Here is a 23,531-nt window from a genome sequence, read left to right on the forward strand (position 1 = left end):
GCTTCCTAAAAGTTAAAAATAGAACTACCCTATAATCCAGTAATTGCACTACTAGGTATTTATCCAAATACAAAAATGCTGATTCAAAGGGACACATGCACCCCAATGTTTATAGCAGCACTATCAACAATAGCCAAAGTATGGAAAGAACCCAAATGTCCATCGACTGGTAAATGGATAAAGAAGAGATGGTATATAAATACAATGGAATATTACTCAGCCATCAAAAAGAATGAAATCTTGCCATTGGAATGATGTGGATAGAACTAGAGTATATTATGCTAAGCAAAATAAGTCAGTCAGAGAAAGACAATACCATATGATTTCACTCATATGTAAATTTAAGAAACAAAACAGATGAGGGGTACCTGGGTGGTGCAGTCCATTAAGCGATGGACTCTTGGTTTCGGCTCAGGCCGCAATCTCAGGAGTGAGACAAGCCCTGTGCTGGGCTCTGTGCTCAGCGTGGAGTCACTTGAGATTCTCTCTCCCTCTTCTTCTGTCCCTCCCACTTGTGCTCTCTTTCTCTAAAATAAATAAATTTTCAAAAAAAACAAAAAAACAAAAAACAGATGAACATAGGGGAAGGGAAAGAAAAATAAAATAAGATAAAACCAGAGAGGGAAACAAACCATAAGAGATTCTTAATTATAGAGAACAAACTGAAGGTTGCTGGAGGGGAGATGGGTGAGAGGATGGGCTAAGTGGGTGATGGGTATTAAGGAGGGCATTTGTTGTGATGACCAATGGGTGTTTTATGTAAGTGATGAATCACTAATTTTACTCTAGAAACCAGTACTACACTATATGTTAACTACCTTGAATTAAAAAAAAAAAAAAAAGCACACACACCAAAAATATTTGAATGTACTACCCTGCTATAAACATTTGTCTGAATCTTGGAGAAATGACTTAAAATCATGCTGAAGTGATTTTTTGAGCATCTATTTCCTTCCAGACTGTGAGTTTTGCACTACCAAATGTTATCTTGATTTATAATTTCTTTTTTTGTTATGTTAATCACCATACATTACATCATTAGTTTTAGATGAAGTGTTCCATGATTCATTGTTTGTGCACAACACCCAGTGCTCCATGCAGAATGTGCCCTCCTCAATACCCACCACCAGGCTAACCCATCCTCCCACCCCCCTCCCCTCTAGAACCCTCAGTTTGTTTCTCAGAGTCCATAGTCTCTCATGGTTCGTCTCCCCCTCCGATTTCCCCTCTTACCCTTGTAATTACTTAAGCCTCTTCCTGACAACACTTGAGTTTTCAAGAAAGAAATTTGAGATAATGCCTTAAGATGGAGTTGTGCAAAATTTACTGAGGTCATATTGGCCAAATTTAAACTCAGCATTTTATTATATTTTTAGGCATAGATAATTGAATATAAAAATAAATTGTGTCATGTATCTTGCTGCTTCAAAAATTAGAGGTAACTTGTACTGATTTTAGTAGAATTTAGTTGTTTGTTAAAATATGTTGCCATATCCAAGGAGAGGTCATTGTAGGAGGTTTTAAATGTAAATTAAAATGGTGCAGCATTTTCTGATTCTTTTATACATCATTTTTCATTTAGCTTTATTATTCCAAACATTGTATTACTGATGGGTTTTTTTAAATTGTAGTTTGACAGAATTTAGAAAAAAAGATTTTATGAGTTACTTAAAAATTTCTGATTTGTATAAAAATGATTTCATTTGGTTATATTTATAGAATACATCTCTGAAATCTCAAAAAGATTTACTGTTACACAGAAATCTGCATTATTATAGTTTCTTACTTGACCTAGACTCTACTTTGGAAAATTTGTGAAAATTGTGAACTCAAATAATACTGGGAAAGGTAACCTAGAGGCATGTAGAAGCAAAATTAAGTTAATGAGAATGTAAATCTCATCTACAAAAACCAAAGCCAAAATTTCTATATCTGGACTCAAATTATCCAATTTAGCTGTCAACAGTAGTCAATTAATGTGACTGCCAAACCCATACTTTTTGTATTCATATTCTAATCAGTCTTCAGTGAACTAATAGAGCAATGTCACATCATATTTACATGTAATGTCTTATTGTAGCTATTCATAAAAGTGATCCTTTTAAAACTCAAGTCAGATCATGTCATTCCCCTGCATGAATCTGTTGAATGCCTTTGCATCACAGAGCGGAAGTCCAAGTTTTACAGTGATTTTTAACACAATCACCTTCCTCGCCCTGTATCCTCTCTGACTGCATCTCTTACTTGCTCTGGATTACCACCTGGGCCTCAGACATGCCAGGTTTGTTTATTTTAAAAAATATACCATATTTTACAAATATTTATTATTTTTCATCAGTCTGTGGGTTGATTGGACAGTCCTTCTGCTGGTGTCCACTGGGCTCACTCCTGTGGCTGCATTTGGTTGGCAACAGGTATGGGATGGGCCCAGCTGAGACAGCTGGGATGGCTGGGTCTCTCTTTCCAGATTCTTTCATCTTGGGCTTTTTCATGCTATGGCAGTCCCAGGGCAGTGTCCCAAGAGAGGAAAGGCAGGAGCCATAAGGCCTCTCAAGGCTCAGACTCCAGAACTTGTCCTGTTGATGAGAGCAAGTCCAAAGGCCAGCTCAGCTGCAGAGTTGAAAGAAGAGCTGTACAGGAGTTGTGGTCAGATTTAATCTACCACACATACCACATCATGGCATCACCTCTGAAATCTGGCTCACCCCATTCCAGTGTCCTACTTTTTAGACCTAATCACCCATCCTTCTGCATTGGCATCCAATTCTTCAAGTGGATTGGGAGGACTTCAAGGACTGGAAGTCCCTGACCTCTCCATCACCCCAGCCTCTTCCTAACTTTTCTTCTCTCTCAGTGCAAGTGGCTGATGTCCTGAGCAGCCTTTCATCTGCCCTCATCGTCCCTAACCAGGGAGTTGAAGGGGTTGAGGTGGCATTGCTGTACTGAAATCATGCAATCGGAAAGAAAGCACGTTATCCAAATGGACTGGCAGATTGGCCCCACCTGGTCTCAGACCTCAGCTCTCAACTCCACCTGTCAATTGTTTCACCTCTTCCTGGCCAGCTTCCCCTCTAAAACTAGTCCAAACCTCCACAACTCTATAAGCTCCTTACCTGAACCCCGTGCTTTACTCTTAGCAGACAGTGTTGTCTCTTACTCTGTTAAAGAGACAAAAATCATTAGACATGATTGCTCTCAACTTCCTGTCCCCAAACCAACAGAAGTATCTATCTCACCTTTTTCCCCTTCAGTCTCAAAGGATGAGGTTTTCCCTCATGCAGTTAAAATCTCAAGCCTCCTCCTGTGCCCTTGATCCTAGACCTGCATTTGAATTCTGGGAATCTGAATTGAAGACCTAGAGGTGACTGGCTGGTGGCAGGGGGCAGAAGCCAAAATATAGGGAAAAATGGCAATAAGCAGAAGACATGAGGAAGAGTAATTAATAAGCAGCATCTGAGAGGAAGCAGAGACTGTGAGTAAATTGAAGCAATGAAGAAATGAAAAGGCAAATCAAGAGAAGGTGTTTGTCAGAGGCAAGAGCAATAGAAGCAGAGGCAAGATTTACCAAAGTCAGCATAATAGTCAAACACAGAGCTACAGACCCACTGCTGATCTGGAAATTCAATATCCACATCTCTTCCCAAACTCCCTTCCTGTTTTTTTTTTTTTAAAGATTTTATTTATTCATTTTGACAGAGAGAGAGAGACAGCAAGAGAGGGAACACAAGCGGGTAGAGTGGGAGAGGGAGAAGCAGGCTTCCCACTGAGTAGGGAGCCCAACGTGGGGCTCAATCCCAGGACCTTGGGATCTTAACCTGAGCAGAAGGCAGACGCTTAACGACTGAGCCACCCAGGCGCCCCTGCATTCCTGTTTTTATGAGCCCAACTGTGTAGTGTTCCTGAGATCTTATGAGGCCCAGATGCTCAGACAAGGGTCTTTTCTTATTATTGCTGTGTATATTCTTTAGCAAATATATTTTCAATAATTTCCCTTTATTGGTGGGAATTTGAGCATGAAGTAATTCCTTGGAAAACACAGTCATAATGTTATGTTAAAGATAGAGGATGTTTTACTGTCTTTGTGTTGTGACTCATCAGCTTTGACTGGGAAGTTCCCATCTTTCTTTGGATACCTCTTGGATCTCCTCCTCCCTGAGCAACATTTTCAATTCCCTGTCTCTCTTAAAAGACAACCGTTTTTATGATGAAATTGGAAGGAAGAAATACAGACATAGTGACTACAAAAGCAAATCCCTAGTACCTCCTCTTGGGATTATATATTTCTAAAATCTTCAAATGGGTGGAAAGTGAAAACTTAATGCATTCGTGTCCCATTATAAAGGTTGGGTATCAAAATAAATACTAGCATGGGGCTGCTTTTCAGAAAATGCCAATCATTAGGATAGATATAGAAAAGCTCCATTGTAACCATCTTACAGATTTTTAATGAAAGGAAAAATTTGAGAAGAAAGATTAACTGACAAAAAAGAAGCTATATTGCTTTAGTTTAAATTCTAGCCACAAGTGTATTCAAAAAAATTCCAAGTTTATATTATCAGTAATCTCCAAGCACGATTCACCTTATTTTTTTTATGTTTTATTACTAATCCAATCAAGATATTATTTGTTTATACTTTGCAGTAAGAATTTGAGTAAACTTTAGACTGTATCTTCCATTATTCAAAAGTAAATCATGTAACAGTACTTGAGAAACAAAGAAAAGAAAATTTTCCCAAGAGGGATTTTAATCTAGTAGCAGAGGGACTATAGTGTCTTTTTAGCAGAGTCAAAGTCCTTTTTGATGACATCTGCTCATGGATTGATAGCTGATGGTTCTTGATTCTCATTCTTCTGATGCTTCACATATCAAAAATTCTGTCAACGTAATTGCTTTTGCCTGTTTTATGCATATGTCAATCAACAAATGAAATGACTATAGTAGTTCAGGCTATACGATATGAATGTTCTTTGTTGGGAATCCATAACACCGATTATATTCAATATGATTTAGGTACGCACTAAAAAAGACTGAAGTGTTTTATTATACTAGATAATGTATCCCAAACATAAATATTTGACATTAGAAAATAATTTGGTTAAAAATTACTTAAGTGTCAACATCTTTGTCCAGGCATCTCTGGAAATATTTAAAATGTTAAAATATGTGGAAATTACAGTAAGTGTAATTCAACCTAAACATAATAAAATAGTGTCTTATTCATATTAGTAATTTAATACATTCTTATATACAAGGGACGCTATTAGAAAATATTGGGAAAAATAAAGATTAGAAATAATTCTCTAAAAGATATAAGATAATAGTATTCATTTATGTATATTTTATTCATTTTTTAATATATACAGTCAATCATTCAGAAGGCATTTATTAAATGCCTGACATATTTCCAAGTCTACATGTAATATTATCCTATCTTCTAAGATTTTATTCTAATGGAAAACAAACCAGAAATGTAAAAAAAGTTGCTATAAAGTAAGATATGAAAACATAATAGAATATGCTATACTTGTTAGAAAAAACAATTACTTTAGGAGTTTATTAAAGACAGTATTTATGATTAGGTTACTAAGCAAAATCTTCATGGGAATAGGTAGCATTTTTGCTTGGCCATGCAGAGATGGAAGATACAAAGGGCACTCCAGATATATGTGTACCTTTCATTTTACAAAGAAATTGTTGTGAAAAGTTTGAAGTAAATTATCAGTGGATTGCCTGAAAGGGTGAAAGTCCATTTTGAGTAAATCCAACATCTGGGCTATTTCAGGCACAAATTCTATTTATATATATAAAATAGGTTTAAAAAAGGATATATTAAAAGGATACCTATATAAAGGTTATAGAAAAAGGATATATAAAAAGTTTTGAAGATTGGTTAGGTCAGAATATTGAGAATTTTGAACACTGAACTAGATAGAGCATTTTATTTTATTCTATAGGCAAACAACAACAGTTCACTGACTTAATCAAAGTGGATTTAAGACAATTTTGACAATATGTTTGAGGCTATTATTAAAAGTAATCTGGATGAGAAACGTATCTGAAATAGCAGAGTAAGAAACTCTAAAAGTTTAGTCCTTCATAAAAGCAGTAAGGACACTGTTGAAAATTGTCACAATCAACTTTTCAGAATTCAATTGCAAAATCAAGAATTCTGGAAATTAACCCAACGCTTACAAAAACTCAGGAACATTTTTTCAAGAAACAATGGTTGTATCTTGGTAAGAAGAGCAAATTTTATGGCATTTTAACTTGCCCTATTCCCAGCCCCTTCTTTCCAACTCCATGATAGCCTTGAAGACCAATAACCTTGAGAATATAGTAGTTGCAAAAAGCAGCAGCCTAGCAGAGCAGAATGAGTTTGGAGATCCCCTAACGTCTCATGCTCAGAAAATTGTCACTATTTGATCTGTTTGGAACCCCCATAAAAGGCTCCACACTAAAGGTTTTTCTTTATTTGAGCTGATTCAGAGATTGCTTTGTACACATTGCAAAACCCTATGGCATTTGTCAAAAATGATCAGTGATAATCACTGAATTTTACAATTGCCTTCAATGAAGATTCCAGTTGGGGTAACAGCAAGTTGAAAAAAACCTTAAATATAAAAATTTGCTTAAGATATGTCCACGAAGGGAATTTGAAAAGCTCTGAGATTTTCTTGGGAACCTAGAACATTATACATATGATCAAGGCTATGAAAATGCCAAGGAAAGACCTGAGAAGGCCCTAATCTCTCACGTCTGGCTGACCTTGAGGCTTGGTGCAAGGGAAAAGCAAAGGCAGGAATAGAATTGTAAACTGCTTGCTGGAGCGTCAAAAGGTTCCTCCAGTCCACAAAGGCCAGGAGACACTGGTTCAAGGTATTTAAAGAAATCTGTCCAACCATTAGCAGACTACTAAAGTAACCAAGCAAAACATCAATGCCCAAATATCTAAAAGACTACAGATTTTATAAAATTAGTCAAGAAAGTTGCTACACAAATAGATAGCAGCAATAATAATGAATAGCAGCAACAGCAAATCCTGGTTTGGGGGAGAAGGATTTTGAGTTCCAGAGTTGCCACATTATTATTTGAATATTTAGTTTCCAACGAAATTACGAAGCATGTAAAGAAACAAAAAATGAGTATAGCCTATACACAGAAAAAAAAAACTCAATAGAGCCTGAAGTAGCCCAGATGGTGGATTTACTCAAAATGGACTTTAAGCCATTGTAAATATGTTGAAAACTGTAAAGGAAAGCATGTCTAAATAATTAAACAGAAGTATGAGAACAATGTGCCGTCAAATATGGAGATAGAAGTTATTTTAAAAAGGGCCAAATAGAAATTCAAGAGTTGAAAAGTACAATAACTGGAATGTGAAAATCACCAGAGGGGCTTAACAATGGGTTTGAACTAAAAAAAGAAACTAGAAGAGAGGTCTAATGATACTATCCACTCTGAGAAATAGAAAGAAAAAGAGTGAAAAAATATAAATAGAAGCTCAGATTATATACATGACCTGGTTGGATTTAAAACAGGAATCTAAAGTTGGTTTAATATATGAGAACAAATCAATGCAATACAACATATTGACAGAATATGCAGACAAAAGCAAAAGACAAAAGCAGACGATCATCTGAGTAGATTTAGAAAAAAAATCGTATGATGAAATCCATTACCCTTTCATGATAAAAACACTCAACAAACTGGAAATAGAAGAGAATGTCCTCATCCTGTTGTGGATATGTATGGTAAAGTCACAGCTAATGTCATACTTAATGGTAAGGACTGAATGCTTTCCCCCTTAGATAAGGAACAAGACAAATTTGTATACTCTCTCCACTTCTATTCAACATTGCACTGGGAATTCTTGCTAGGGCAATTAATCAAGGAGGAAAAAACAAAAAAACAAAAAAACCCAGGCATCCAGATTGGAAGGGAAGAAGTTTTGTGTTTGTTTTTTTTTAATCTACATATAACATGTGGACAGTCCTAAAGAATCCATAAAAGAACTATTAGAACTAATAAATAATTCAGCAATTTTGCAGGTCCAAGATCAATATAAAAAATCAATTTTATTTTTACATATTAGCCATGAACAATTAGAAAATGAAACTAAGAAAACAACCTCATTTACAAACCATCAAAAGAATGATATGCTTGGGAATAAATTTGACAAAAGGAGTCCAAGGCTTGCACATGTAAAACCATAGAACATCACTGAAAGAAATGAAAGGATATCTAAATAAATTAAAAACCATCCCAAGCCCATGAATTGGAAGACTTATGTTGTTCAGATTGAAAAACTCTCTGAACTGACCTACACTTTCAGTGCAAATCTTGTCAAAATTCCAGGTGTTTTGTTTGTTTTTGTTTTTGTTTGTTTTTTAGAAATTGACAAGCTTTCCTAAAATTTATATGGAAATGCAAGGGACTCAGAATAGCCAAAACAAGCTAGAGATTTCACATTTCCTGATTTCAAAGCTTACTACAAATCTACAGTAATCAAGAGTATGTACTAGATAAAGCTCAATGGAATAGTATTGAGAAACCAAAAATAAACCCTTACAGTTACAGTCAAGTGATTTTCAACAAAGACGTCAAGACAACACAATTGGAGAAAGAAGATTCCTTCCAAGAAATTATGATGGGTTGTCAAATGGATATCCATATTGAAAAGAAAAAAGTTTGCTATCTCATACTACATACAAAAATGAACTCAAAATGGATTAAAGACCCACATGTAAATTGCTAAGACCACAAAACTCTTAGAAGAAACATTGGAGTAAATCTTTGCAACCTTATATGGGTAATGGTTTTTAAGATACACACGAAAAGTTCAAGCAACAAAAGAAAAAAATGGATAATTTGCCTTTCCTAAGATTGAAAACAAGACAACAATATACACTCTTACTTAATATTTTATTGAAATACTAGCCAGTATAATCTGATAAATAATTTTTTTTAAAGGAAGTTTTTTTTTTTAAAGGAAGAAATAAAACCATACAAAGATTGAATAGAAAAAAGTTTTTATTTTTATACTTAATCCTAGACAAAAGGCCAAAAAGCAATTAACTGTTTCTATTTTTAGATGACATGTTTGTCTATGTAGGCATAGATTTTGTACATTACAAGAATTCTATAAAAAATCACCTAGACCTGGGGCGCCTGGGTGGCTCAGCCGTTAAGTGTCTGCCTTCGGCTCAGGTCATGGTCCCAGGGTCCTGGGATCGAGCCCCGCATCGGGCTCCCTGCTCGGCGGGAAGCCTGCTTCTCCCTCTCCCCCTGCTTGTGTTCCCTCTCTCGCTCTGTCTCTCTCTGTCAAATAAATAAAATATTTAAAAAAAAAAAACACCTAGACCTAATAAGTGCATTCACTAAAATCATAAGACATTATAGTGTAAGTGCCTGATACTAAGCTTTTTATGATATTAAGCTTTTGATACCAAGGTATTCATTTCAAAGACATCCCTCTCAAATACACATAATGCTAGTTTTAAGACACAACTACAAGCAAAAAATTAAATAAAAAACCAGTCTGTCCCCACCCTGAAGTTCCCCTTTTCAAAAGCCCTGGGTAACCTAGATAACTGACCACTTGAGTGACTTTGCTTTTTCCGTTTCTGTGCTTTAACTCCTACTCTTTTGCTTTAAATTTGCCAATAAAAAGTAAACTCATTAAGCCCTAGACACCTCACCCTTCACCTTATTAAAAGGAGAGCCCTGGATTCATGCTCTCTCTTTCTCTATCCACAACTTCATTGTGAGGTCCTCAGGTATTCCATATATCCTCCAGGACCTGTGAGTAATACATCTTGGTCATCCAAGTGTCCCGGTGGTTTTTGCTGAGGTGCGTATTGCAATAATAAAAGAACCACAAGAGCTGGTCCATCCTCAATATTGACTCTTGTTGGAGAAATGTCTATAGGAGCTTACCACAATGGTAAACGTCTCAGACATTTCTAACCCACAGCATCATTAACAGTAGTCTGAGACCTAGCAAAACAGATACACAGAACACAAGGTAGACAGAAAAAAAAAATCAACTGAATTTCTATATACTAGATATGAATGTATCAACACTGAAATTAAAGACACAATACCATTTAAAGTCTCTCAAAATTAAATGAACTACTCAAGAATAATCCTAGCAAATATGTACAGTTCTTGCATACTGAAAATTATAATACACTATGAACAAAATCAAAGAATATGTATACAAATGGAAAGACATATCATGTTCATGAGTTGAAAGACTTAACAATTCTTTAATTGTTAAGTCTCCTTTAATTGATAATTTTAACATAATTCCTGTAAAAGTCCCAGCAAGGTTTTTTGTGCATATTAGATAAGACTTTTAGAATCTACATAGAAAAACAGGGAATTCAAATAGCTAAAACAATTCTGGGGGAAAAAAAGGTGGAAAAAATAGCCTAACCGATTTCAAGACTGTATATATTTGCAGTAAACAAGACTCTGGTGGTATTGGCAGGATAGACACACAGATCAGTTAAACAGAATAGAGAGCCCTGAAATCACCCCATATAAGTATGGCCTGCTAATTTTTGACAGAGTCACAAAAGGAATCATTGCAGGACAGATAGCCCTTTCAACAATGGTGTTGGAGCAATTGATTTGTGCTAGGTGAAAAAAAAGAACCTTGACTTATACCTCGCACTTTATAGAAAAATTCACTTGGGGTGCCTGCGTGGCTCAGTTGGTTAATCGTCCGACTCTTGATTTCAGCTCAGGTCATGATCTCGGGTCGTAAGATGGAGTCCCTTGTCGGGCTCTGTGCTCAGCACGGCGTCTGCTTCAGATTCTTTCTCCCTCTCCCTTCAGCTCTCTCTCTCTCTCTCAAATAAATAAATAAAATCTTAAAAATAACGAAAAATTCACTCAAATGGATAACAGACTTAAATGTAGAATATAAAATTATAAAGCTTTTAACATGAAGCCAGAGAAAATCTTCAGAATTTATGGTTAGGCAAAGAGGTCTTGACGCCACAGGGAAAATCCATATAAAGAAAATTTGATAAATTGGACTTCATCAAAATACTTTTGCTCTGTGAAAGACCCTGTTAAGAGGATGAAAAGACAAACTACAGACTGGAAGAAAATATTTTCCTTTTTTTTTTTTTAAAGATTTTACTTATTTATTTGACAGAGAGAGACACAGCGAGAGAGGGAACACAAGCAGGGGGAGGGGGAGAGGGAGAAGCAGGCTTCCTGCTGACCAGGGAGCCCGATGCGGGGCTCGATTCCAGGACCGTGGGACCATGACTTGAGCTGAAGGCAGACGCTTAATGACTGAGCCACCCAGGCACCCCTGGAAGAAAATATTTTCAAAACATATATCCAACAAAGTTCTAGTATCTGGAATATATACAGAATTATTAAAACTGAAAAGTAAAACAAACAAAAAATAAAAAAACAACATTAAAAAACTAAATTAGAAAATAGGCAAAAGCATGAAAAGATGTTTCACTGAAGATGTGAAACTAGTAGAATGTGTAAAAACGGTATGGCTGATCTAGAAAACAATTTGACAGCTTATTAAAAAAAAACTAATCATGCAATGAAGAAATAAAAAATTTATATTGACACAAAAACCTATAAATGAATGTTGAGAACAGCTTTATTCATAATAGTCCCAAACTGGAAACAATCCAAATGTCCTTAGTGAACGATTAGACAAATTGTGAAACATCCATATCATGGAATACTAATCAGCAATAAAGAGGAGCAAAGTATTATACACACAACAATTTGGGTGAATCTCTAAATAATTATGCTGAGTTTAAAAAAAGCCAACATCCAAATATTACATATTATATGATTCCATTTACATAGCATTTTTGAAGTGAAAAATTAGAGAATGGAGAACTAATTATTGGTTTCTATGATTTAAGTAAATAGGATAGGAGGGAGGTGAGAGAGAAATCTGTGTGGCTACAAAAAAAAAAAAAAAGGCAAAATGAGTAATCCATAAAGTGATGGCATATTAAATGTATTAAAGTCAATCTCCTGGTTGTGATATTGTATTATTGTTTTGCAAGTTGTTACCATTGTGGCAACTGGGCTAAATGTACATGGTTGTTTTTTTTTAAATATTATTTCTTACAACAGTATGAGAATCTACAATTATCTCAAAATAGAAAATTTAATTTAGGAAAGCTTGGGTGTTAAAAACATAGGAAATAACAGAAGAAACACTTTGCAACACAGAATAGATGAAATTTGGTTGCAGGAAAGAAATGAAGAGAGGCTACCTCTATCATTTATTATTTTTTGGTAAGATTGTACTCTATAACATTCAAAATACAATAACTATTATCTACTTTTTTCAAGGCATTGAGTTCTATTCTAAGAGTACTGTGTTTTATGGTTATATTTAAACCAAATGCTAAAAAATTATTGTATAGCTTAAAAAGTCAACATTGATTTAGCCTAACCTCTATCCTTTCTAAGGTCTGATAATGGTTGATTAATGAATGTATTGTTCTGTATCAAAATCACTTTGAAAATTTTAGGTTGAATCATCATTCTTTGAGTCAATAGTGTCCATTTATACCATCTCAGATAAATGGACACTGTTATAATAAAAGCAAAAAAAAGACTTTGGGTGGTTTAATTGGCTTGGATAGCACATGAGAAATGTATTTCAATGAATGTAATTGTCAACTCTTCTATCCAAACTGGGAAATTGCTTCTAAATGAAACAATCATTACACATGCTGACCAAGGCAAATGACTGGGTTGTTACTATGGAAAAAGCAATTGCAACAATTAACCAAGGCTACCAATCACAGTAATTAATTGTCAGAACTGAGGCTCTCTTGCTGAGGAAAAGGTCAGAATGTGAAAAGCAAAAGCATAGGAATACAAGCGAAATCACAGAGTTGTATGAGGACTGATGTCAAGTTGGAACAAGGCTTGTAATTAAACCTTTAAAGGATGCCCCAATAGAATATTAGTCTGAGATTGATCCTAAACCAGGAGATGGATTCTCAGTAGGGAAAGGTTCAAAAAAAACCTCAAATGAGTCCAAAAACTGGGGTATCTGAACATACACTTCATGAAAGCAGCAGGCCCCCAAAAAGTTTGGCAGAGGATGGGACTAATAGTCTGAGGGGCAACATTTAACAAGAATACCACTAACCCCACTTCCTGGCCTTGAGAGACATGGTGTGTGATAGAATAAAATAGCCTATCTTTGAGAAACCTGCAAGGAAAGTAGTGTCCTTAAGAGAAAATAATTGAAAGCAAGAACATTTCCATTTTGCAATATATAGCTTGAATTTCATAGAGCAGAAGTCTGGAATTAGAAGGCATATGAAGGCAGCATTAAAAAAAAAAAAAAGAGTCTGGGTGATAATCTGACCAGGAAGAAATGAACTTTCAGTGAAGACTGAGGTAAACGGTGCTATCAAGCATGATGGCTGATGAATGGAAAGTGAGCTTTGTACTGTTGTCCATTAGCTACCCCAGGATTGTGGCAGCTTATAAAAATGTGACTTTCTGAAGGTTGCTCATATAATGATGTTTATAGTTGGTAAAGACAGAACATTTTACAGGCAAGAAGTAGAAACATTTCTGTGTAAGCTCATTCATTCAGCTTCATGCAAGGCATTGCACCAGGCACTGAGGATTTAGTTGTGTGCAAAACAGACAAAATCCTTACCTTCAAAAAGCTTGCATTCTAGTAGGAAGGACAGAACAGGCACAGATTGGTATCAAGGCTACTTGGTGTGTCTCTAGGTAAGGTTTCTGTGTGTGTTTATATCATGAGTATACATGTACTTGTATGGCAGTGAGGGGATATCAGATAGGGAGGAGATCAATAATGCCTCAAACGAAATAGTAGAAATATGTAGCAGCTATAGGAATCCAGAAGAATTCTTTCTAGGCCTGGTAGGTGCTCTTTTTAATTTAATGTAATACAATTTAATTTAACTTTGTTTAGTTCAAGTTAAGTTAACTTACTGTATCTCTCTCTTTCTCTACCTATTTACAACATTATATAATCTAGTCTAATTTCTGAGCCCCTGAATTGAAACCTGTCCTTACTTCTGTGTCATTTAATTCCTGGCTCAACTCAATCTGTACTTAGGGCCTAAACTTTCATATTTCTCATGCTTCTACAAGCTGTCTTTTTCCACTGCTGCCTGTCTGGGTTTCCACATGTTTATTTATACCCCTGCCTGAACTTTGTTCCTATTCTTCTATTCAGTCCTAGGTTCCAGGGATTTGTCTCCTAGATCCCAGTTTTACCTAATCTTCCCAGTTAGGAACTGGCGCTTACCTATTGAAGACTCAATTAAAAAGAATACAGATATTTATAATAAATAATCTGCTAAATGATATAACATAAACGCTTTCAAATTTATAATCTTTCCTTGATCTACCGAGATTCCTCACTTTGGAATGGTACTAAATAGATATAACTCTGCATAGGAGTTTGTCTCATGACTTTTATCTGAATCAATTAATGAATTTAATGCTTCAGAATACCACTGTTATGTCCAGAATTCTTTCTCAAACTTTCTCAGGAAACCAATGCTAATGATGGTATAAAAAAAATTAAAGAAATTTGCTTCCTCAAAGTGTAAAGTATAACTTACTCATGGTGGTAAAAAATCTTGGCAAATCACAGGGTGAACCAAGGCCTCTGAACAAGGTAACATCAGAGAACTATGCTATTGTCCCTTTGATTACTCTCACTGCCATGGTGATAGAAAAGGGAAGGAATTTTGGAGAATTAGGGAAATTTGAATATTCCTGCTTATAAATCTGAGTGAAAAATTTGGGTGTCCAATAAAATCTCTTAAGATTCTTCCAGCCAGTAAGAGTTTGAATTCCTTCAGTTTATACCAAGACTCAAAAACGTCCCAAGCTACTAAAATGGGGGGCAGCGCGGGTGGTGGGTAGAACCTGCATCTACGTGCAGACATCTACTTTCAAAGTGAAGAGCCATCAGATTTTTCTATGTTACTCAGTTTTGCCAGGCTTGGTATCACGTCTGTAACATGTAAAAGAGGCAGGACGGCAGAAGCATAAGTGGTATTCAAGTATATCAGCAGCTGTCAGGGACAAAGAAACGTAACAATGGAATGTGTAAGTGGGGATGTGGGCAAGGCTTCAAGCTGGGAAGGAGAGAACAGGTGTATGTGTCAGGGAAAGCCTAAAAACTGCATCTCAGCTTATAACTATTGTTGCCAAGGAAGAGAGGGAACATCCATTCTCTGCCCTGATGCTAAGCACTATTCTTTTCTGAGGCTTAATAGAGTATGGCAGGTGTGTTCTGATTTGCAGAATAAGGAAGGGTTTCACACATGCAAGTTAAGTAGATACTGGGGAGTCATCAATGTCCCAATAATGTTACACAATTCATGTTATCAATTTCCTTCACTGAATTCTATTATCCCACTGAATTAAGTCAGAAGGTGTTAATGTGGAAAAAATCTGTCAACAAGTATATCTGAAAACATTGGTTGAGTAAGGGGTTAGGGAAATATCTAGGTCCATGTTATGTGGTAGATGTACTATTTCAACAGTGAACATGCCCATGAGCAATCCGTTCTAATGCAGCCCAGCAGGAAAATTATGCCACCTTTTAAAAACACACACATTTCAATTTCTTAAAGTATTGGAAGATTCATGCTGCTTTCATGGCTGATAAGGATTACTGTGGTTGTCAGACTGGAGAAGGATACATATTAATCATGAAGAGTTAGAATATTATACCATGGACTCAACTACTTTCTGTCAAAAGTCAGTTTTATTCTCTATGTATAGAGAAGAAATGTGCATTTTATTGGAATCTGGGAAGAACTAGTTTTCTTTGGGATTCTGTTCATCATGATTTCACTGGAAATATATTTTGTTTGCTTGTTTTAGCACGTTACTTATACATTTTTTTAAAGATTTTATTTATTTATTTGAGAGAGAGAGCACGAGTGGGGAAGGTGGAGAGGAGCAGAGGGAGATGGAGAAGCGGGCTCCCCGCGGAGCAGGGAGCCCAATGCGGGGCTCCATCCCAGGACCCTGGGATCATGACCTGGGCCAAAGGCAGACGCTTAACTGACCGAGCCACCCAGGCACCGCTGTTTTAGCACATACTTACTGAGCACTTGCTATAGGTCAAACCATTCTATGTGGTTTAACAAATCTTCACTCACTTAATTCTTATTACCATTTTATAAGGCAGGTAAAATTATTCCCATTTTATACTTGGGGAAACTGAAGCCCTGAGAGCTTGAGTAACCTCCCACATTCAGATAGCCAGCCTATGAGCTGCAAATTGAATCTGCAAGGATCCATATCTATAGTATGTGTTCATTGCCCCATTACATCCCCTTGTCCTTTTATTTCTTTAGCTATTGTGATATTCAAAGATTCGAAATATCTTAGGTATTAACTCAGAGGGTATTATGTTAATTGAAATGAGTCAGACTGAGAAAGACAAATACCATATGATTTCACTCATATGTGGAATCTAAAAAAACAAAACAAATTAATAAACGAAAAGCAGAATCAGACCTATGAATACAGAGAATAAACTGATAGTTGCCAGAGGGGAGGTGGGTGGTGGGATGGGCAAAATGAATGAAGGGAAGTAGGAGATACATACAGGCTTCCAGTTATGGAATGAATAAGTCACAGGAATAAAAGGCACAGCATTAGGAACACAGTCAATGATACTGTAATAGTGATGTAACGGGACAGATGGTACCTACACTTAGTGGTGAGCATAACATAATGTTTAAACTTGTCCAATCACGATGTTGCACACCTGAAACTAATGTAACATTGCATTTCAACTATACTCAAAAAAATTTTTTAAAAATTTGGAATGGATAAAAGAGTAACAGAAATTAAAAAAAAAAAAACTGCGTCAAAAGGAAAATAGAAAAGATTCTAAGTATCTTTATTAGCTCCAGAGCCAACACTAGAGCATGAAAAATTGGAGAAAAAATAGCTTCAGGTTCCATCCAGTTCAATGTGAACTAAAAGTATAGCATAAGTTCTAAAAAGTATGTTTTTAATCTTAGGCTACCTGAATAGTATCCGCATAACAGTGATCGTTAGCTCAGGTGGCTCCTGTATTACTTGGATCACAACTGGATTCTGACTAAGATGGTTGTCTCAGCACCCATTAGCTACACCTATATTTTGTTAGGTCCTGAGCCATGTAGTGTAGGGGTGCTACCTAGAAGAATGGTAGCATACCCTGAAGGTATATGAACGTGGAAAATGGGGGCAAAAAGAGTGGTGGGGATAAGTAGTGTTGGCACAATAGCGATTTTTAAATACTGGAATGCCATACAGCATAGGGAGTAAACTTGTCCACGCTTACTCTGGAATTGAAGGGCAAAATAACAGGAAGAAAGTGTAGGCTTCACAGACATTTAAATTCTTTAGAGCTGATCAACAGTATCACTGGAAGTGTTCCAGGTGGAAAATCACCTGATTTGGGGCCATGGCTGAAGGTGATGCAGAGGGTATTGCTGCATGGGTCAGGTCAGGCGTGGTCACATTAGCTACATTTCTTCCAACCTTAAGATTGTATGGCTTTTTAGGAAAGAGCCTGCATAGGACTTAGAATTTTAAAACACGATATAAATTCCTGAGAACCCCTTTTGCCAGATTCGTCTTTCTTAGTGCTCACCATGTGATGACCTGTCATGTACCTTAAATGACAGCCTGTGAGGCTTCCTAAAATCAGCTTTCACTTCCAAAAATTGGAGAGCTACAATAAAGGTCAAGGTCAGTAGAATATTCCAGTACAGGGCTTTTCAACTTCGGAACTATTGACATTTTGGGCTGGATAATTCTTTGTTTGGGGGGTCATCATGGGATATTTAACAGTATCCCTGGCCTTGATCCATAAAATGCCAGTATCTTTCTCCCCCGGTTCCCTCAAGTAATAACAACCAAAAATGCCTCTAGATATTGCCAAATGTCCAGTGGGGAACAAAATTGTCCCAGATTGAGAACCAGTACCACAGTATTATTAAATAACTAGGTATTATAGATTTTTAAAATCTGTGAAAAATATTAAACATAACCAAGAAGGAGAAAATGAGTAAGAAGCTAAAATGTATGCATAATTCTGACTTTAGTAATTCAAGACTGTGTTGTTAAAGCCAACACTATTAAATGTAATTTCACTCCATATTTCATGGGAGTATATTAAGAAAAAAATTTTAATTCCATGAATCACTAAGAACTTTTTTTTTTTAATTCAGCATTCAAATAGATATGTCTTCAATGTTGCTTAAATGATTCAATTCATTCAAACTCCTTAAATCATGCTTGGTACATAATAATCAATACATGAGAATTTGAAAATATTCAAACTTCCAGTGAGCAAGTTTATGTATACTCCTTTTAATGATACATGTGATAGTGAAGAATATTATGTCTTGGGGTGCTGGGTGGCTCAGTCGGTTAAGCATCTGCCTTTGGCTCAGGTCACAATCCCGGAGTCCCAGGACTGAGCCCCGAGCCCCGCGTCAGGCTCTCTGCTTAGCAGGGAGTCTGCTTCTCCCAACCCCTCTGATCCTCCCAGCTCTCGTGCTCTCTCTCCCTCTCTTATAAATAAATAAAATCTTTTTTAAAAAAAGAATATTATGCCTTGCTATTTACTATAATATATGGTTTGTATTTCAGAGGCACATGTGATATTGGATAAGTACCTAATACATATTTGTGTGTAAATTAATTGAATAGATGTGTAAATAAATGAATGGATATCTTTTATTTTTATCAGTATACCGGTAGATACATACCAAATCTTTACTATATGCAAAGAATAATAGGTTTTATATTTGCAAAATATTTGATAAAATGCTTATCTGAGATAACTTAAAAGGAAGACAATGTCTCTAATGAGTCTGTTCAGGTAAACAGGTTGGACAACAGAATAGTAGTAACATGGATTAAATGTTATTTATAGGACTGAAATTTGGAAAGAAATATGTTCAGAAAGAAGTAGCAAATTTTCTAGCAGGAATAAAAAGGACATAGAGGGTTCAGGAATCTAGTATTGTCAATTTGGAAAGGAAACTTCTCAACACAACTGAATAAAACTTGGGTTCTACAGAATGGATCAAATAAAGGGTGTAAGTCTTCACGTTGTTAAATTCTTTAAGTTTAGGTGCTCAGTAATAGCTCAAGGAGAAAAGGTAAAAGTTTTAGTCATGTTGTGAACACCTTAGAGGTTCAAGATACCTCTAATTAAATCTAGAGAAAGGCATGTATCTAAAAGAATTATAGCACGTGGAGTTGACTATTATTAAATAGATAACACAACTAAGTTTTCTTTTTAAGATTTTATTTATTTGAGAGAGAGAGAGTGAGAGAGAGAGAGCTCGAGTGAGCAGGGGAGGGGCAGAAAGAGAAGGAGAGAGAGAATCTCAAGTCGACACCCGCTGAGTGCAGAGCCCAACTCTGGGCTTCATCTCAAGACCTTAAGATCATGACTTGAACCGAAATCGAGAGTTGGAGGCTTAACCGACTAAACCACCTAGGTGCCCCAGAGTAGAACTAAGATTTTTTTATTTTTTATTTTATTTATTTATTTATTTATTTATTTATTTATTTATTTATATTAATGTATAATGTATTATTTGTTTCAGGGGTTACAGGTCTGTGATTCCTCAGTCTGACACAATTCACAGTGCTCACCATAGCACATACCTCCCCAGTGTCCATCACCCAGCCACCCCATCCCTCCCGCCCCCCTCCACTCCAGCAGCCCTAGTTTTTAAAAGAGTTAAAAGAGTTAGTATACTGACTAAAATATTAACAGTCTGAACTAAAAAAAGAGTATGACTATTAAATACTTAAAATGGACTTTGGGACCTCAATCTTCTAGAGACAGGAGGCCAACTGAGAAATCTGCCCAGTTCCAGAGATATAGCCATGGAGTCAAGGAATAAGAGTGTCCAGTCACCTGAAGAAGCTCCTCTGAGGGCGTAGACTAGGAGCCTAATGAAGGACCACTTCCCCCAACCCACTTCCAAGGGTAGGGGTTCCTTAGCACCAGAATGGGGCTGTTTGGTCACTATTATGTTTTCTCTCATTCATTACTTATATAGTGTTTATTAGGGATAGATAACTTTTCTTTTTCTCTGATTTTCAAATCAAGAAAAAACACACTGGACTTAATACAAATTATTTCAAAGCACTGGACTTGGAGCTGACTAAAAAATCAGATGGAGCTTTTGGGTGTTCTTTCTCCTAGGAGAAGTAAGTATATATTGCATGTGGAAAGGACAGTGACCTGAATATTTATGACTCAAAGGGTAGGTTCTCTTAGTCACTAGGGCTATTCACAGATGTTCAGTATTTTATTCCAGACATGTGCTATGATTGGACTTACCTGCCACTTGAAGTCAGATATTCCTTGTGGCTTGCTTTGGCCAATAAAACATAAATGGAATTGCTGTGTGTCACTTCCAGGCAGAAGTATTAAATCCCAGAACGTGCATGCCGTATTCTCTTACACTTAATTGTGTGATCATGGAAGCTTGTGTCGAGATGGTGCCGCAATCAACCTTGCCAACCCACAGAGGGCGTGTAGCACGGTTAAGGAGTAAGTTTCACTCTTCCAAACCACTGAAAGCTTTCTAATTGTTGGTTTTCACAGCATAACCCAATATGTTCTGATGGACACCTCTATGAATTTCTTTTAAGATCTATGAAGTCATTGAATGTTTTTACAAAATTCTATAAAAATCTACTTGTAATGTAATAAAATTAGTTAAGATATAAATAAAAGCTAAAAAAGAGAACGTAAATAAAAACTACATTTTCTTTCACATTTTTTGAATTACTTCCATTCTAATTTCTTTTCAGGATTATTTCTAGTGATTATTGAATTATAAACATTTTTGCCAACATTTTTAAAGACTGCAAAAACTTGTAACAATATAGAATATAGAATCTGGCTTTCTCTAAAGTCCCACAAATTCCATAATGCATTAATAATCATTATTGAAAATAATTTTAGAACATTAAGGCAATTTTTAACTGATTCTTTTTCACCTCATTAGGCATATTGAATCTTTATTCTACTGCGTAACTGGAGGATTAATCCAGTCTTATTCCCCATTTCCAAACACATACTCACTCAGTAGAAGCCTGTCAGTTACCTCGCTCCTCCTTTCCAAGCAGAAGTATAGAAATGATTATTCTGGAACCACGTGGACAAAGTGCATTGCCTACGAGTCTTAACTCCCAGGGTGTTATGGCACGAAGTTAATTAAGGTTTTAAAAACACAAATTTCCTGATGGTTTTATTATTCCATTGTCTTTGGTAAAATGGCAGGAAATGCTACTTTATTAAATACGGTTCACAATACAATCGACTTTTAATTCCTTTTTAAAAAATTTTGCCAAGAATTTAAGAATGTGCTGCACAGTAGTTATATCTACAAAAATGATTTCATCAAAAGTGGGTGGGGAGAGGGTAGTGAATTCAGTCAAAAATCTGATTAGAAACAGAAATAATCAGTTTATCAGAGGGAATTAATTTGGGTATGCTTCTCCCTCATTTTATTTTAGAGCTTTTGGTACTGCAATAAAACATACAGAATTTTCTATTTCAAGATCAGTATTAGTTTTCTCTAATATGTCTAACCACAAAGAATTCTTTCCTCTCAGTAGGTCTATGAAATGTTATTTTGTTTAAGTTATCTGATTAAAAAGAAAATGATGTAACTGAACCCTGGAAGTAAGTGTAGAAATAAAATACCCTTGTGATGCCATTCCAAAAAATGCAACATATAAATTTGTCATTAAATTAAAGGGCATAATGCCCTTAAATTTATAGAAAAGGTTAAGACTTAAGGAAAAGCTTGCTTTAGAGGTATGGAGTGTTATTTCAGAAAATGTCTTGTGAGTGAATCTTAACAGAGTGAGATTAAAGGCACAATGAGTGGAAGGTGAGTCAAGGTAGCAATATCTAGAAAGGCGTCAGGAGACAATACTCTGTTGATTTTCACACTGCCCATATTTAAAATTTAGACAGTCATATTTTGTATCTATAATTTTAAATGACACTTTAAATTAACTTCATAAATACATGCTTGATTTATACATTTTACACTAAGCAATTTCTTTCTTGTTTTTTCTTCAAGGTACATTTTCCTCCAAATTCTGAGGGCTGGGTTCTGAGCCTCCCGTTTCCTTAGGTTGTATCATAAATTCAACCAGTCTTGGACATGCCATGGATGTCAAGGGACTGGCTCTGCTTATAGTGCCTTTCTTTTTCTGTCTGGTGAATGCCTAGTTATTCTTCACAACTCTATTTACATTCCAACTCAATAAAACCTTTCATAATCCCCTCAGGCGGTAACTTGATATTTCTTCTGTGATCCCATGATATTTTGTTCACAGTACTTTTATAACTTCACATGTTATTACAACCCATCTATTTAGACATCTCTTACACTGTGAGAACTTTGAGGGTAATTACTGAGTCTTTCTTCTCTATGATCCAAATACTTAAAATAGTGTCAGCCACATGATAGGATTCATGTTGGTTAGAGGAATGGATGATTCTTTTTTTTTTTTTTAAGATTTTATTTATTTGCGAGAGAGAGAATGAGAGACAGCATGAGAGGGAGAAGGGTCAGAGGGAGAAGCAGACTCCCCGCTGAGCGGGGAGCCCGATGCGGGACTCGATCCTGGGACTCCAGGATCATGACCTGAGCCGAAGGCAGTCACCCAACCAACTGAGCCACCCAGGCGCCCCGGAATGGATGATTCTATAAATACTCATTTTTATTGTAGTGAAGGCTGGTAATCATTCTCCAACATCTTGCCTTCTGCCTTTAGAAATAGACACCAATCCCTGAGTTTTAGCTGAGCATATGGTTGCTCAGTTAGAAAAAAAATGTCTCCTTATCTGTGGGTTATTCATGTGATAAGCTCTTACCAATGGTTTTCGAGCACAAGTGAAGTGTGCAACTTTCCATGCCTTTCCCTAAAAGGAAGTGATGTATCTTCTACTTATTTTCATTACCTTATCCACAGCCTAAGTATCAGATGTGGTGCCATTTGGGCCACTTTGGCATGCAGACAAGGACTACACCTGAGGGAGAGGGAGAAACGCTTTTGGAAGAAACTGGATACGTAGAAGACTTCATGAAACACACCCACCTTCCCACGATGTACTGTCTACTGCCTCTTGAACTGTGATGAGAGAAATAAACATCTATGCTATTTGAAACATAACTATTGGAATTGCTTTGTTATAGAAGCTTAACCTATACAACCCCTTCCGCTACTATCCTACATTCTACGTGATATATCTGCCCTTTAAGCAGGAAATTAGTCCCATGGCAGTTCCCTTCAGCATCTTTCAGACCTGATGAATGCTGTCATGCCCAGTTTAGCTGCAGTGACTCCCACTAGCACACGGTGAGCGACGATCCCAGGAACCCTCGCCAGCACCTGATGGCAGTACAACTCCAGACAGCAGTAGCAGCTCTAGACGCTTCCCTAGCCAGGACCAGCG

At 36.3% G+C, this 23,531-nt stretch overlaps 1 long non-coding RNA gene across 1 annotated transcript in view; it reads left to right on the plus strand.

Annotated features, from left to right (window-relative positions):
• LOC118000570 overlaps window positions 1–23,248 on the plus strand; it is a 52,618-nt gene extending 29,370 nt beyond the window's left edge. The window contains exons 2-3 of the long non-coding RNA XR_004676501.1: window positions 20,471–20,603; window positions 23,048–23,248. This is a non-coding gene — a long non-coding RNA (uncharacterized LOC118000570). The remainder of the gene's footprint in view (window positions 1–20,470; window positions 20,604–23,047) is intronic.
• Window positions 23,249–23,531: the final 283 nt, after the last annotated feature.

Source organism: Mirounga leonina, unplaced genomic scaffold, assembly GCF_011800145.1.
Source record: "Mirounga leonina isolate KUSES-001 unplaced genomic scaffold, KU_Mleo_1.0 Mir_53, whole genome shotgun sequence".
NCBI lineage: Eukaryota > Metazoa > Chordata > Mammalia > Carnivora > Phocidae > Mirounga > Mirounga leonina.